The sequence below is a fragment of the Antechinus flavipes genome, chromosome X (genome assembly GCF_016432865.1).
Source record: "Antechinus flavipes isolate AdamAnt ecotype Samford, QLD, Australia chromosome X, AdamAnt_v2, whole genome shotgun sequence".
Lineage (NCBI taxonomy): Eukaryota > Metazoa > Chordata > Mammalia > Dasyuromorphia > Dasyuridae > Antechinus > Antechinus flavipes.
The window spans coordinates 2,330,962-2,348,129 of record NC_067404.1 but is presented as its reverse complement, the minus strand read 5'-3'; the positions used below and the strand labels follow the sequence as shown (position 1 = coordinate 2,348,129).

The 17,168-nt window shown below is 37.5% G+C and overlaps 1 long non-coding RNA gene across 1 annotated transcript; it reads left to right on the top strand.

The window, feature by feature from the left end:
- The first annotated feature begins 1,691 nt into the window (after positions 1 to 1,691).
- On the top strand, positions 1,692 to 13,238 carry LOC127542891 (uncharacterized). Its single transcript, XR_007948912.1, has 2 exons — positions 1,692 to 2,763; positions 12,148 to 13,238. It is a non-coding gene; the product is annotated as an uncharacterized LOC127542891 (long non-coding RNA).
- The last annotated feature ends 3,930 nt before the right edge of the window (positions 13,239 to 17,168 follow it).

Below are 17,168 nucleotides of genomic sequence, written 5' to 3'. Positions count from 1 at the left end.
GCCAAAGAGAATGGCCATTGTGAATTTTGCACACGACTGAACCCCAACATTTGGGGCTTTTCTTCCAGCACATCCCCTGGTGCCACATCATTTGCAACACCAGTCACATCGCCTATATGGTGAAAATCACACAACTTTGTTTTTGTTTTTGTTTTTGTATTTTATTGCACATTGCTTAATGAATCATATGGGGAGAGAAAAACCAGAGCAAAAAGGAAAAACCATGGGAGAGGTAAAAAATAAAGCAGAAAAAAGAAGTGAATGTAGCATGTGTTAATTTACATTCAGTCTCCATAGTTCTCTTTCTGGATGCAAATGGTGTTTTCCATCCAAAGTTTATTGAGATTACTTTGAATATTTTACTCCACTTCAACTGAAACCTCACTGCTGCTAAGCAATTCTTGTACACTGCCTTATCATCGCATTATCCCATTTGCCCCAGAGGCTTTTCCAAATTGTTTCATCTCTTGGACTTATTAGTACTCCTCCATGCTCACCACTGTCTTACCTGAGAATATTGCCTCATATAGCTGAAAAAAATTACTGGAAAAAATGGAGGCAATTTGCTATGAGTTTTCTGTTCTCTCCTCATCTCACATCACATCTTGTGCCATTACATCCTCCTTTATCCCTGTCTCCTACGAATGGGGACTCAAGCTAGCATGCTCCCCATCTAAGACCAGAATTCCTTAATCCCTCAAATCTCCCCTGACTGTTGTTCAAAATTTTGTTTTTGTCCTTCAAGTATCCATGATCTGTCGCTACTCTTCCTTAATCTTATCCTTCAAGCAAAGCTTCTCCCCTTTGTGAAACCAACTCTTCAGGATTTTCCTTCCTCCTTCTATCTATAAAAATTGCCCCTTCCCAAAGGATGGTACAAAATCATATTTAGTTTTGCCTGAGACCTTTCCTTGTTAATAAAGATGCCTTTTGGCAAGGGAGAATGCCTGATTGCATTTCTTCACAGTCTTTGCGTTTCACCTTTGTTCTCCTGACACGTGACCACATCAGGATGATGAAGTGGCCATCATCCTCACCAAGGCTAACCTCTCTGCCTTTCAAGTGGTTCCACTTCATTCAGTCTTCTCCAACAGACCGCCCTCCTGTGTCAGCTCCCCCTCTTCCCCCCACCCCGTAGCCTTCTGCTCATGCCCCATTGCCTATAAACTTCATTCCATCTTTAAAACCTTCTTTACTCTTCCAAACCTGCTGACTTTCATCCTATATCTTACTGCCCTGTATGGCTATTGTTCCACCTTCATTCTCAGAGAGGACCATGACTTCAGAGGTGACACCATGACCCGCAAGTAAGCTGGACTAAACTGAGGGAGGGCAGGGCAAGGCCACCTGCCTCACTTTCCCTCCAGAGCCATTTAGGGCCAGTGGCCGGAGAGAGCTCAAGACACCTGGAAATGGTCCCGGATGCAATGGGAGACCTCGGCCTTTAAATTCTAATACCTTCTCTCCGAATCGTCCTGTTTATCCTGTGATATCTCTCACTGGATAGCAAGCTTATTTGTTAGCTTGTCTGCCCTTCTTGAGGGCGAGCGTTGTCTGTTTTCTCTTTTTGTATGCACGGCACCCAGCACGCTGCCTGGCACAGAGTAAGTGGGTACTAGCTTGTCCTTGAGAATGAGGTTCGCCTCGCTTTGGTCTTTGGATACCGAGCACGTGGCCCTAGGGGTGGTGTATGTAATAGGAGCTTAATAAATGATCTGGGATCACGGGGCATTAAAAAGATAATCCAGTTTGGGGGGGACATCTAGTGTCCGGAAGGAGAATAGACAAGCAAGATAGCTAACAACCATCTGTACGGCGGCTCAGAAACTACGCGACGCGAGACTCGGAAGGACCAAAGGGCAACGCGACGCGGCGCTCCTATGTCAGAGCCCAGATTTCCCGGATAGTAATAGACGCGGTGGAGCGACGGTTCATTGAGGGGCGCCCCTCTTGGAGTCCGCACGGAAGGGAAGGGCCGCTAATCCAGGGGAAAATGGCTGGCGGGCCGTCGTTTTCATTTTGATTACCTAAGGGAAGGAAGACCGACCTCAGCCTGACCGCAACCGAACTCGGGATCTTGCTCCCAGATCCAAAGCCCCCAGTCACGCACGCTTCCAGCCCCTCCGTCGTTTTCCGATAAGCGAAGCCCCCCCAACCTCCCCGGGAACCGGGCCTCCCTTGCCCCTCCCGCCCCGCCGCGGCCCCCTCCCTTCCCGCTTCCCTTGATGCTCGCCCTTCCCCCACTAGAGGCTCCGCTGTCGGAGGCCTGGGACTGCCCCGCCCTTCTCGGTGCTCTTTACACATTCTCCCTGTCTTGTCTCTGTCTGTATCTGTCTGTCTCATTTCTCATCTCCCTCCTCTTCTCTCTCCCTCATCTGCCCCCTTCCCCCCCATCTCTATCTCATTTCTCATCTCTGTTTCTTTGTCTATCTGTCTGTCTGTCTGTCTCTCCATTTCTTATCCCCCTTTCACTGTTTCTCTCCTTCCCTGTCTTACTTCCTTATCTCCCCTCTCCTCCCTGCATCCTGCTCCATTTCACTCTCTCCCCCACACTCTTCCTCAGCCCCCATATTCAGTTGCCAAGCCCTGTCATTGCCATCCACACTACGTCTCTGGCATATCTCCGCTGCTCTCCAGTTACCCAACATCACTTTTCACCAGGAATATCGGAATAGCCTCCTAGTGGGTCTCCCTGCCTCCAATCTTCATCTGGGATATCGGAATAGCAGTGGATCTCCCGGGCTTTCCTCTCCAGTCCTCTCGGTAATATGATAAGGCTACAAAAGATAGATTTGGGCTTCATTGTATGGGACTTTTAAGTGCCAATCACAGGAACTTGGATTTTAACCCAGCTGCAATAGGGAGCCACTGGAGTTTATTGAACAGGGGCAGTGATGTGGTCAGAGCTGCATTTTAGGAAAATCACTGGTAATTGTGCAAAAGATAGATTAGAGAGGGGAGAGAAGTTAAGGCTGAATGTTCTAAGCCAGGCCAGTTCCTTGGAAGTTAATGCTGGGCTAGTTTTTTTGTCTTTATAAAATATGTAATTTTTTTTGCCCTAAATCATTATTGATTACAGAAATGCCAATTAAGACAACTCTGGGATACCACTACACCCCTGTCAGGTTGGCTAAGATGACAGGAAAAAATAATGATGAATGTTGGAGGGGATGTGGGAAAACTGGGACACTGATGTTTTGTTGGTGGAGTTTGAATTGATCCAGCCATTCTGGAGAGAAAGAACTATGCCCAAAGGGCTATCAAACTGTGCATACCTTTTGACTTGACAGTGTTACTACTGGGCTTATACCCCAAAGAGATACTAAAGAAGGGAAAGGGACCTGTATGTGCCAAAATGTTTGTGGCAGCCCTGCTTGTAGTGGCTAGAAGCTGGAAAATGAATGGATGCCCATCAATTGGAGAATGGTTGAGTAAATTGTGGTATATGAATGTTATGGAATATTATTGTTCTGTAAGAAATGACCAGCAGGATGAAGCTTGGAAAGACTTACATGATGTGATGCTGACTGAAATGAGCAGAACCAGGAGATCATTATATACAACAACGATACTGTATGAGGATGTATTCTAAAGGAAGTGGATTTCTTCAACAAAGACAAGATCCAATTCAGTTCCAATTGATCAATGATGGATAGAAGCAACCTTGCAACCTTGTTGCAATAACACAAGAAATAATAAAAAAAAATTGTCCCGAAGTGATAGAATATGAGAGGAAAGTAGAAATAGAAAAAATCCACCATTTACATGGAAAACACATAGGAATATTGTTGCCAGATTTCAAAACCCCCAGATTCAAGAAAAAATTTTACCACAAACAAACAAAACAAAAATTCAAATATACTCATGCTTGTTTGGGAGGTGGGGGGAGGGGATGTGTGAAAAAGGGAAAAAGTAAACAGTGTACAACAGAGAACCAAAGAATAACCTACAAGGGAGCAAAGAAAACATGGATAGTCATAGATGTAATCCCTTCTCTTATATATGCTTTCTTGAAATGGAAATTTATTGTTACATATTTTGAATGTTCTTTTGATGTTCTGCTGGCACATGACAATTTTTTTTAAATTTTCATTTTTTTTTCTTATTTAGTTTTAAATAAATAAAGAGCCCCAAACTAGTGTAAAACTATCATACATATTCACAAACAAAAAGATGGACAAACTAATGAGATGGAAACTAAAGTTATACATTCTGAGAAATAATATCAACCTTCAAACCAATGAGGAGAAAATAAAATAAGTCACTGATATGCACAGCAATCATGCAAAGGGTAATTGAACACCACACCAAGATTGGGCTGTTAGAAAATCAGAGGAAAATCTTAATACTCACTTGCTGAGGATGCCATAAAGCCCTGAACAGAAAGATTTGTCATTGCTCTTTAAGAAATGATCTGCATGAGTATTGGTTAAAGTAGGTGACTGGGGTTTTTTCCCACCTGGAAGCAAAAGTAACTAAAGTCATGACCACGAGGCAAAACTCTATGCAAATGTAGACCATGAATCATTGTCATCATCATTAAAAATATTAATGGTCAAAACTTTGTCAAAGCCTGGATACTCTGAGAAGGAAAAATCCATCAGATACCAAAAGAAAGAGGGAAAAAATCATATCTTACTCAATTCTACCCCCATTTTTCTTTTGAACTACCCAATCACTGATGACAATCTTAGACATACAGTTTACAATTTCTTGTTTTTCCTTACTGAATCCCTTGTAATTAGTCTATGATGTTTACCTCATATTTCTCTGGGATCTTGGATGTCAAATTTTCTATGAAGTTCAGGCCTTTTTGCATCAAAATCCTGAAAGTCTAGCAATTCATTGAATATTTTTTTATTCAGGATTATGCTTAACTTTGGTGGGTAGAATGAAAAAAAATACAATTTTGAGAATAGGAAAAAAAGAAGTTTGTACAAAATTTGTTTGGAGAGGGCAGTACAAAAAAGATTGATGAGGGTATACAATATTATGAAACCCAGTTTCTCTTCAGAGCCAAATGAATTTGGGGGTGGTGGTGGTAGTGGAATATTAAAGATAAAGAAAAATATTGATATGTAACTGATTGTGAACAGATTATTCTATTATTCTATCTAGGGCCAACCATATTCCTTATGGGAAATATATGTTTGTGAGTAGTGAAATCTAGTTTAACTGTCATTCTTTGCTATCAAACCATCAAGATCTCCAAAAGTCCATCAAAATAAGACAGGGATACAGTCTTGGTTCTAGACATTAAAATGTCACTGAAGGAATACTTTGGAGAATTGAAGGTTTTATTAAGCACCAGAAAGAAACATGAAATCATGAAAATAGTAAGCTCCTAAGATTTTAGAAATCCTAACAGTTAATGTTATTCTAACAACTGGTTAAGCCTAATTTTTCTTGATTTCCCCAAACTTTCATGTCTACTTTTGACTAAAACTCTTCTTCTAGCAAATGTCTTTAAAGATGAATATCTCTTTCCTATCACCTCTGGTAGTTTAGGATGGAAAAGCTGATAGGTCTTGGCCCTTCTAGAACTATTTCCTTACCTTTTCTTGGAGATAGGAATCCAAATGCTTTTTTCTCTGATCTTCTCCCAAAGAGTTTTTCATCCCAACCTCACTGACCATGAACCTAAGTCCTTGTCTTTCTTCTGTGTATTCCTGGGTAAAGAAACCATCCCCACAACAAAAACAAACAAAATTTTCGCCTTCCAAAGATTTATTTTCTGCTCCAGATCCCAGGCTTTCTTAACAGATTTCTCATCATTTTTTCATATGGCCCTGAATAACTGATCTTCTATTCATCACCTCCCTCAAAACTCTTTCTCTAAAAAGCCTTTGATTCCTCTTTCCTGCTCATAGTTGATTTTCCTATAACAAATTAGATATTATAAATAACTCTGATATTAAAATGAAGGCTTCCTACCTTTTAAAGGAAAAACCCTTTAGACTATTTTCTCTGAAAGCCATGTGGCTCGAGATTAAAAGACTAAGACTTCAGGATCCATTTGAATTTCCCACATTGTTCTAGGAAATGGCATAGATGAATGTTGTCTTGTTTCTTAAGGAAATTAAATTTAATCATAATTATCAATAAAGAGAACCATGCAATAGTCATTCCACAGTCATACTCATAAAGATTTGTAAAATCAAAATAATTTTCAATTTCCCTTAAGTGATAATGTGGCAAAATAGAGTAATAATAGAATAATATGAAATACATTTTTAAAAAACCTGGAAGCAAACATTAAGAAAATTCTTGGGGAAAAATGTTCAGATATGATCATGAGATAGATGGGGAAAACAAAACAAAGAAATGTTTGCCATCTTCAACCAAATAAAAATATGCAAATGTAATTTGAACTGACAAATGTTAACAGGCAGAGCCTAGCAACTCTCCAGGATCATGTAAATATATTGTCTCCTCTGTAAAAATATGTGTGTGTATCTGCTTTATCCACCAAATAGTAAACCTGAACATAGATTAAAATTGGATACCATTGATTTGAGACAAATGTTTTGTTGAGGAATGGGACTTTTTTTCACCTGAGATGGAAATAAAGCCAAAATTGCTGAGAAATAAAGTGGTTAAGGGATTTTTTTTTTTTTTGGCTGAGGCAATTGGGGTTAAGTGACTTGCCCAGGGTCACACAGAAGTGATTAAGTTTTAATGGCTATATGTTGCTGAAAAACTAGCTCCCATTTCCCTCTGCAATACTGGTTAATCATTGGTCATTTGGTGCATTTTTGTTGGTTTGTCTAAGGGAAAACAGGCACAGCAATGCTGACCTTTTCCAACTTTTACTTCTCAACTCCCCTAAACCACTCTACTCCATAAAAGAACTGATACGAAACATGATTTTTAAATTTATCTTCCTTCTCTTTAAACTAAAGATAAATTTATTTTGAAAAATTTGGATTTTTAAGAATAGTGCCATTCTGTTTCTCAATTTGGAAAAAAAAAATATTTACTTAAAATTAGGGAAACAGCATAGGTATTGCCAGTCTCTACCTACTTTCTTTGCCACATCAAATGCTCTCTTTTTCTGCCTCAAGGTCCAGGAGAGTATATTTCTCTTCACCCTATGGTTCTCTAGTACCCTTAAAGTCATGAGGTGTCTGGACTCTGCAAATATAACCAGCCCTGATTTACATTTTTCCCTCAATTGTAGGAGGTAGGCCCCTTGTATCCCAATTTCATGTAGCCAGAAGTAATTGAATAAACTTGTACAAATAAATATTTACTTCAAAAGCTACCATCACAAAACCTACTTATTTCTCCAACATGTTGGGGGGTTAATTGAAGCCCCCTTTTGCACTACTGTAATGTTCTTCTTGGTTTTCTGGAGGTCTCTGGGGCAGCCTTCTTTTCAGTTCAGTAATCACCACAAGAATAGCTAAGTGTTAAAGTCCAAATCCTTTATTATCTCCTTCACAGTCTAGTTTCCTTGCTTGGGGTTGGGCGGCTTTCTGGAGAGCCTTTTAGACAGGCCTTGGTCTCAGTGGGGGAAGTGCAGGAGCCAGCCACCACGCATGGTGGTGTGGGATGGAGTGAATGAATCTGAGTCTGAGGACTTGTGCTTCAGCCTCCAGCCACCACAAAGGTGGATGATGGAATGAATCTGTCTCTCCGTCCCTGCTGGCTGTTATATATTCTGTTATAATTACAACATCGTAGGTGTGACTCTTGTGGAACTATATTAAGTACAAAGTACATGTACTGAACTAGAGAACTATTAAGCACCATGCTAAACTAGATAACCATTATGTTATTAATTCCACAATTCCTTGTAAGAATCCTTGTTTTAAGTACAAGAGTTCTGGCCCATAATACACCTTAACCCTAACCCTAACCTCAGACTCTGAAAGAGGAAGAGGGTCCATAGCTTAGCTCAGTTCCTATGTGCACAAAGCCCCAGTTCAACAATGGGGCTTGCAAGGCAGGCTTCCTGGTTCCTCTGAGTAAGGTTTCCTCACTAGAATAACTGGCTGTGTTATCCCACCTAGAACTTTGTGTCCAAGGTCACCATGGCTCAGATTCCTAGGACTTCAAATGTCACCTAGGAACCAGGAAGGACAAATCACAGACAAGAGAAACAAGCACTCCCAGTCCCAATTCTCAGAGAAAGGTTTATCCTTCCCCTCTCACCAGTTTAATACATGGCACTTGTACTAGGGATAAAGGATGGAGTGCGCAGGAAATAGCAGAAGCCAAAAATCACAGCAGAAAGAATAGCCAAAGAAGAGGGAAAGGCGCATTCTGGCTAGTTCTAAAGACAAAGAAGTAAGTCAAAGGAGGCTATACCCCCCATGCACAAAAGGAGATGCAGAAGTCACCATGTTAGATAATCTGGACATACTCCAAAAGCCCCTTAGATCACCTTCATGTTAAGCCAAGTGGATGGTCCCAGATAATCTCAAGTTCCATCTATTTTTGTTTTTTAAAATTTAGGTTTTATTGATGTCTTTTTTTTCTTTTTATATTGTTGTCAATGACCCCCTTCCTCAAATAAAACCTTCTTTAGTAACAAAGAACAGTGCCACCTTTGAAGGTAGTTACATGGTTCAGTGGATAGAATACAGCAGTAGAGTTAGGAGGAACTGATTCAGCTTCAGATACTTCCCAGCTGTGTGACATCCTGTTTGCTTCAGTTCCTCATCTGTCAGATGAGCTGCAGAAGGAAATGAGAAACCAGTCTAGTATCTTTGCCAAGAAAACCCCAAATGGGGTCATGAAGAGATGGCTACAATTGAAATGACTCAATAACAATACCACCTTTGTGTTTCTGGGCTTCCTACTTTCCGGACTTCTACTATCATGTCTCAATTTCCTTATCACTTTGACACTTCTCTATGCTCCAGCCCCTCCATCTCCCATGGAAAATTCCTCCAAGGGCCTCCATTTTGGAGAAGGCTTATCCTTTCACCCCTCTCATTTGTGCCTTTTCCTTCTCTAGACTGATCCCATGTAAATACAATACCTCTTCTCTTTCATTCCCTTTTCAAAAGTTCCCTTTTTTGTTTTATCTTCTCCAATTAGAGTAGAAGCTCCTTGAACACAAAGATTTATTTTATTTTTATTTTATTTATTATTATTACTATTACTATATTTCTATCTCCAACAGCCAGCACACAAGTAATTGTTTCATAAATGCTTGCTGCCTACTTGTTTTACTTATTTTGGAGCTTTCTTTCACAAGGCTGTTGATAGTTTGAATTTCTGCTTTTGAAAACTATTTCTTCATATGTCTTGATTATTTACTTTGTGGATTTGGTAGGAGCAATACCCACTACTAATCTGTCTAGGACTCATGGCAAAAGGGAAAGTGACACATAAGCTGGCTTCTCTTATTCCTCTCCAGACTGTACTGTACACTTCACCCTATCTACCTTGTTGTTTTCATCCTGGAATTCACACATCCCTGAGATGCCTCCCATTGGACAGCTCCCTTTGGAATTGTCATTTTAGGAAGGCACCTAAGTCAGCTGTTTTCATTTTTTTTTCTACATTGTACTGAATTTGGGACTTTCTGTACCATAGCTTTTATGGGTTTGTTTTGAGTGTTTGCCTTTCCCCAAAACAATGTGCTTCTGGAGAGAAAGGGCTGTCTTTCTGTTTATATCTGTATTCCCCATGCTTAATACATAGTAAGAGCTTAATAAATGCTCAATTGACTGACTTTCTAAAAAGAGAATGAAATTGTTCTCCAGACTTAATTGGTCCAGGGAACTAAGGTTCCAATTATTAATGTAATATCCCAGCCACCTCAGCATAAAGTCCCAATGCAAAGATAGTAGTGGCCCATCAGACTTGACAGACTTCCTATTCAATTCTACATGAGTTAGCACCTATTTCTGACCTGGTGCTCTATCTAACTAAATCAATGCTATATCTTTACTCAATACCTTTTCTATACAATTATTGAATAAGTATACGTTTGTTGATGGTTTCATGATGTACAACTGTTTCATTTTGTCTTTTTAAATGTATTTATTATTTTTATTAAAGATTTTTAATTTTCAAAAGATAAGCCTGGATAATTTTTCAACATTAACCTTTGCAAAACCCTGTGTTCCAATTTCTCCTCCCCTTCTCCCCACCTTGTCTCCTAGAATGGCAAGTAATCCAACATATGTTAAACAAGGTGAAAATATATGTTAAGTCCAATATATGCACAAATATTTATACAGTTATCTTGCTGCACAAGAAAAATCAAATCAAAAAGGAAAAAAATGAGAAAGAAAGAAAAATGTAAGGAAACAACAACAAAAAAGAGTGAGAATGCTACTAAATTCCCACAGTCCTCTCTCTGGGTGTACATGGCTCTCTTCATCACAAAGTCATTGGAACTGGTCTGAATCATTTATTTTGTTTTAATAATGGTCTTAGGTCTGGCCCACAACATTGGAGGCTGGCTCTTGTTATTACATTTTTTAAAATCAATTTGTTATGTGCTGAAATGTTATATATCAAACTTCTACACAAGATATTTTCTTTAAGATTTGCTACTTTACAGGATTCCTATTGATGAGTTCCTCTCAATGTTGAGTAATAGTGCTTGCCTAGCCATAATTCACTTCCTCTCCCAGCTGAGCTTTTGATTCTGGAACTTCACTACCATTTCACTGTATAGGTACTTTTACCTCAACCCCTTATGCCCTCACTTTTTATTTCCTTCATTAGAATTTCAATTCCTTTAGAGCAAGTACCTTTATTCTTTTTGCTTTTATTTATATTCTCAGTGCTTAGCATAGTGTACCACTTACTTTCTTTTTTAAAATATTTATCTTATTATAGCTTTTTATTTACAAGATATATGCATGGGTAATTTTTCAGCATTGACAATTGCAAATCCTTTTGTTCCAACTTTTTCCCCTCCTTCCCCCCATCCCTTCCCACAGATGGCAGGTTGACCAATACATGTTAAATATGTTAAAGTACAAGTTAAATACAATATATGTATACATGTCCATACAGTTATTTTGCTGTACAAAAACAGTCAGACTTTGAAATAGTGTACAATTAGCCTGTGAAGGAAATAAAAAATACAGGTGGACAAAAATAGAGGGTTTGGGAATTCTATGTAGTGGTTCATACTCATTTCCCAGAGTTCTTTCGCTGGGTGCAGCTGGTTCAATTCATTACTGCTCCATTGGAACTAATTTGGTTCATCTCATTGTTGAAGAGGGCCACGTCCATCAGAATTGATCATCATAAAGTATTGTTGTTAAAGTATATAATGATCTGCTTGTCCTGCTCATTTCACTCAGCATCAGTTCGTGTAAGTCTCTCCAGGCCTTTCTGAAAACATTCTGTTGGTTATTTCTTACAGAACAGTAATATTCCATAATATTCATATACCACAATTTATTCAGCCATTCTCCAATTGATGGGCATCCATTCAATTTCCAGTTTCTGGCCACTACAAAAGGGGCTGCCACAAACATTCTTACACATACCAGGTCCCTTTCCCTTCTTTAAAATCTCTTTGGGACATAAGCCCTTACTTCCACTCTAAATGTTCTAATGGACCACTTGTGTCTGATCTGTGGCAGTGCTTCCAAACTTGTATTTGTCTGATCTGTCACAGTAGATCATACTGTACCCTGACTCCATCATAGACATTGGCTTTCTTCAAAAACAAAGGACAAACAACAATAAATGATTATTGCACTGCTTATTGCTTTATCTTATCAAACACTGTGCTACTGCTATTTTTTTCTGATAATGTATTCCATGATTCAACTTTTCTGTAACTAACATTCTAGTTGAAGATTTGGTAGTGCTATGCCATCTTCATTATTATTTTATTATTTCTTTTGAAAGCAATGACTTGTTCATCTAGGTGAATTTTATGATGATTTTGTTTTGTTCTATTAACTTGTGCCTAAGCTTTAAGTAATTTTGGTGTATCATGATAGCTATGAATTAATTTAAAGAAGTTTTTTTTTTCTTTATGTTGCTAATGCCCATTGTTAGATGCTTTTCTTCTGAGAATTGCCATGTATTCCATGTAAGCTGGGAGGGTGGAGCCAGGAGGTAGAAGGGGGCTTGGCCTCTGAGGCAGGAGGTTGTATCTTACAGGTGTTAGACCTTTCCTTGGACACAGCACTAACTCCAGGTGTCTCTTTTCTGCAGATCCACTTACGCAGTGCTGAGTGGGCTAGGTACAGGGTAATCCCAGAGGAGAGCAGATATTAATGGCCAGCTTTGAGTCCATACGCAGAAGAAGAAGGATGAGGAGAGAATCAGAGAAAGGCAGAGATGTAGCAAGATTCAGGAATGCAGAAAGAGACACAGAGACATACATACACTTGCTCTTGCTTCCTGCTAACCCCTGCTGAGAACATCAATGAAGAATGATTGTTTGGCACCTTAACATCGGCTCACTTTCATATGTAACCGGAGAAGCTTGGTATGTATGGCCCTGGCAATCAGTACCCTCAGAGAGGAGTGATGTGCAAATTAATATACACAATGAAAAGTAAATTTGTTGACTTATAAAACTTAAACATTTTAAAGATGAATGTCCTTGTTTTATTCCAACACCTTGATCTGTATTATTTGACTTTGAGTTCAAAAGATTTGTTATTTCTAAAAATGTCTTGATAATGCGATTGCTGGTATTATTATGGTACCTAGCCCTCATTACAACAACTAGAGTGGGAAATGTAGGGGAAAGCTGCTTCTAGGCCCTTATGCTTTATATTCCAGGATAATGGTTACTAGAGTTTTTGGTTTTATGAAGCCCTTTCAACAACTATAAAAATATGGTGTGAACTCCAAGGGTAATTTAATATACTACTTATAATATTCTTTTAAATGTATTCATTAAGTGCTTACAATAATTACAATGAAAACATTTTTCCCATAAGCTCCAAATTGAAATGTACAATATATTTTATTCTATATATAATTATGCTTTCATTGTAAAATTAATTATAACATGATTACAAGTATTTTATGTGGAACATCCTGTAAGAATTAAAAGAAATCATCCAACAAGACTTCATATGTTTATTCCTATCTGAAAGATATCTCAAGTGTATTTTAAAATTTTGTTGAATATAAACAAAATCTTAATGAAAGAAGTTACAAACTAGAAAATGTTTATCATAATATAATTCTGTATGGGTGATTTCTAAGTTTGACTTTTTTATTTGATCAAAAGTTTGTAATATTTGACTTACTACTAAGCAAACACAATATCAAATCTGGTTCTGCACCTAGTTTGTTTCTGTTTTTTTATTTAAAATAAGAAAATAAAAAAAAAGCTTGCTCTCACAAATATGTGATATAAAATGGATTTTTTCATTAACAGTAATAAATGTTATATAATTAATAAATAATAAATTAATTAATAATTAATAAATAAATAAGGAGATTTTTTTTTTCAGATTCTCTTGCTGAGAGGTAGCAATTCTTGATCACGTGATTCCATATCTGGAATCACATAGAAGATTACAGAAACTACTCTGGTTCAACATACAAAATGCACATAAAGGTATATGTTTGTGTCAGTCCATCCCTTGGGAATCAGTTTGTGCTTGAATGTGGAACTCATGTATTGATTTGAAACTGATTTGATTACAAGTTGAAAAATTGCAAGAACATGTTGTACTTAGTCAGAAATTGTCAGAGTTTAGTGTAATAATTTTAGTCAGAATTGATATAATCACTATAAGAACACAGTGCACATGACTATGATCATTCCAAACTGCTGCAGAAAGAGCCCTTTAATACTTCAAACATGCACATAACTTGTCACAGACAAAAATTATATTTACAACATAATTAGTAAATTATGTACTACTTACAGTTCTCTTAAAGAATTTTTAGTACAAATCACTTGGACCTTTGTTTTGAATACCCTGAACCATTAAACAGGGGAAAAATAAGTCTCAGATATGGACAAAGGAAACAATAAAAAGATTTGTTCCAGCTTTTTTCCATTCTTATGGTCTGAAAGAGATCAAAAGCTTGATCCAATATCCATATGTCCTTTGAGACCTTTTCTTTCTCCTCTGACCCAAACAGGGAAGAAACTTAGTTCTTGATCTTTCTTTTCAGTAGACTACTGGGCTAGATGTTGAGTTTTGCATGATAGAGACTTCTGAGTCCCTTTTCACCCTTAGAGTTTTGAATGTGGTAGAAGCTTAAATGAACTCAGAAAGTGATCTGATTCTTTGGTACTTCCGCTCCCCCCCCCCCCATTTCCAATAAGAAGCAAGGAAGGTAAGTTCTTAGTCCCGTGGTAAGAAAGAGAACTTCATGCAGGCTTCATGCAGAAGATATTGTTCAAGTTCAGTTTTATAGAAAAAGAAAATTTATGAAGTCTTTTTAAGAAAGGTATTTATTCTAGGCATGTGAGATAGTCCATGCTAAGAGGCATTAAGGATGGAGATTGAGTATTGTGTGGAAGAAGGAGAAAACAAGACAATTTGATTATGGGAAGAGAAGTAATGGCTAATGAGGTGAGGAAGGTAAGTTTAGGGCAATGTTATTTAGGGCTTTAAAAGCTAAATAGAGGAATTTATATTGGATCCTAGAGGAAATAGGAAACCATTAGAGTTTATTGAGTGCAGGAATACCGTGGTTAGAACTGCACTTCAGGAAAATTGCTTTGGCAGCAGTGTATAGAGGTGATGAAGATCTAATCAATAAGGTTGACTAGCAACTGGAGGGCTTTAATAAAAGACTCATAGAGATGTAGATTTAAGTTGAGACTTAAAGGTGGGCATATATAAAGGGTTTCTTGTGCTTCTTAAATTCTGTTAAATCTTATCAAAATAAGGAAAATAAGAAATAGATTAAATATTTTAAATTATCTTGGCTATTTATTAAAACAAAACTTTTACCATATTACATAAATTTTAAAATGCTTTATATCAGACAGAGATTTGGCCAAAAATATTTCTTGGAGAACAAGATATATATATTTTTAAGTGATAAGTCTATAATTAACTATATTGTTTTAATATAGTCATTGGTGCCTTTGGTTACTGTGTCAATAAATCTAGCAAATGATTACTCTGGCTTACTTTTTGATTTATCCATAGTTTGGATATTGGCAATTTCTCCCAAATCAACACAGCTTTTATTTTGTCATGTGTTGGAATCTTTACAAACTGTTAAGTCATTAGAGTTGATAGAGACAATAATTATCTAATTTAGCATGGTTCAGTATGATTGATCTGATCTTACAAGGAGATGTTTTGGGCCAGAACCTGAAACAAGGTACTAAGTAGAACTAATTGATACAATGCTTGTGTTCACACCTTTAGAGAGCTCATATAAGCAAGAAGTATTTAAGTACTCATTGGAGTTCACAAGTATGGGAGATTCACAAAGTTAACTTTGGAACTTTGTGAATTCACACCTCCTTTGAAGCTCTAAGGGCCAGAGAGCACTATGGGAGAAAACCCATAATCCCTCTCTCTCATATTCCACAATCCCTCTCTCTTGAAGGAGCATAAACAGAGCTTCAGTGAGCCCAGTCAAGAGAGTTCAGCTGAATTGGAGGCTGAAGAAAGCAGAGGCGGAAGCAAAGGACAAATCTTTGGATTTGGAGACATTTGGAGGGAGCTCTTGGAACCAAGCAGAGAGAGAGGCCTCAACTAACCAGGCTATTTTGGAAGGAGGAAATAAACATTTGCATTTTATCACCTGGCTGCGTTTTGAGGTGATTATTACTTTCAACTGCAACTAAGGCTGCCTCCAGAAAACCTCCCCGAGAAACCTGCTCGTTCCCAGAGAGAACCATTATTATTTTAAAGAAAAAAGAATACTGCAGTCATGGTTTTCACCAGTTGCTAGAGCCATGTATAATTTCATTTCCAACAATGCTCTAATCAAATCCCTCATGAACAGGCACTAATTAGTCATCAGTCTGAGGATACTGTTATATAGGATGCCCATAGAAAGGCTGACGAGTGCCTCTAAGATGAGATTTTCACTAGTAATCTGCCAACTGTTTAATGGTTTCTTTATTTTCTGTTGGGAGATTTCCATTTTTCTTTGGAATGATTTTAAATGTAGTTCTCTGTTGATTTGTTCTTAGTAATTTCTGAAGCATGTATTTGTCAGTGCCTCTTCCTTCTCTCCATTTGTCTTTGGACAAAGAAAACACATCTCTTTTAATGAAAGTTTTGTGATGTTTTATTTTTTTAAAAATAGAACATCTCCAGGAGTCTTCTGAATGTAATCATGTTACAACTTTTTTTATTTTTTATTAATATGAATCTGTCTGCTATTCATTCCATTTAGAACTTAGTGATGTTTGTAGGGACAGCAGGTCAGTTCAGTTGATAGAGCACTGAGCTTGAAGTCAGAAAGACTCATATTCCTAAGTTCATATATGGCCTTAGGTTCTTACTTGCTGGGTAACCTTGGTAAAATCATTTTATCCCATTTGCCTCAATTTCCTCCTCTACAAAATGAATTGTAGAAGAAAATGACAAATGAGTATCTTTGCTAAGAAGACTCCAAATGGGGTCATGAAAAGTCAAACATGACTGAAAACTCAGAACACAAAATTAGCTTGCACCAGTGAGTCATGAGATTCAAGTTTAAAATGGAAAAAAAAAGTTTTTAAAGTTCTATGTTTGTTAAAAAACCTAAACAGTATTAGCTTAATTGTTATAAATGTTAAATGCTAGATGACTGTGATCATCATCTTCATTTTAATTTTGTTTTTGTTAAACAACAAACATAAAACTAGTGTGGCCCTTAATATAACATGTATATTTTTTCTGACAAGTGAACATATTCAAATTAAAGCTACAATTTTCGAAGAACTCATCCTAAAGAAATCAAAAGCCACTCTATACAAATGATAATTAAGGAAAATTAGGTATTAAAAAAGAATCCTCTCTGGAGGCAGTTAGGTGATAGTGTATAGAGCATCAGGCCTGATGTCAGTAGGATCTTAGTTGAAATCCAGCCTCAGACACATATTAGCTGTGTGACCCTGGACAAATCCTGATTGCCTACAAATAAAAAAGAAAAAAAAGAATCCATTCTGCCTCTAGTCCTCTCTATATGCTATTTTAATGTCTATAGTTCTATAATACTAAAGTGTTTCCCTTTTCTTGTTTGCATATTTTGCATATACAAATAATAACTTACAGTTTAAGATGAAGACAATGCCAAATCTATTT